Here is a 478-nt window from a genome sequence, read left to right as displayed (position 1 = left end):
CCTTATTGCACCAAATTAAAAATATAAAACCCAAGTGATACTATTTTTATTGTTTAGTTTTCAGTGATTCACAACACACAGCCCGCGACCCGCCAATGTATTTTTTACGGCCTGCCAATTAATAGTCGAAAATAAAAATATATTTTTTATTTTATGCAAACTGTCAAAATAATAACATTATGCGATTTGCAAGTCATTTCGAAAATAATACAATGTTTATACTTATTTCGGTGTTTATTCATTTTTTAAATATTACACACAAACTTTATTGAGTAGATTTCAAGCATTTATTCAAAATTGGCTACATTTGAAAACACTTCTTAAATGTCCTCGTGTATCATTTTATGCTTGTTCGCCGAATGTTAAAATAATATTTGAATGGTATTTCCAAACGTAGTAAAAAATATTTGAGAAACGCATGCATTTTTTCTTGATTGTTTTAACAGACAANATNNNNCNCTCNCGACCGTACCGTACG

This window comes from Atta cephalotes (genome assembly GCF_000143395.1).
Source record: "Atta cephalotes unplaced genomic scaffold scaffold00003, whole genome shotgun sequence".
Taxonomy (NCBI): domain Eukaryota; kingdom Metazoa; phylum Arthropoda; class Insecta; order Hymenoptera; family Formicidae; genus Atta; species Atta cephalotes.
The sequence above is the reverse complement of the archived record's forward strand: the minus strand, read 5'-3'. Positions refer to the sequence as shown.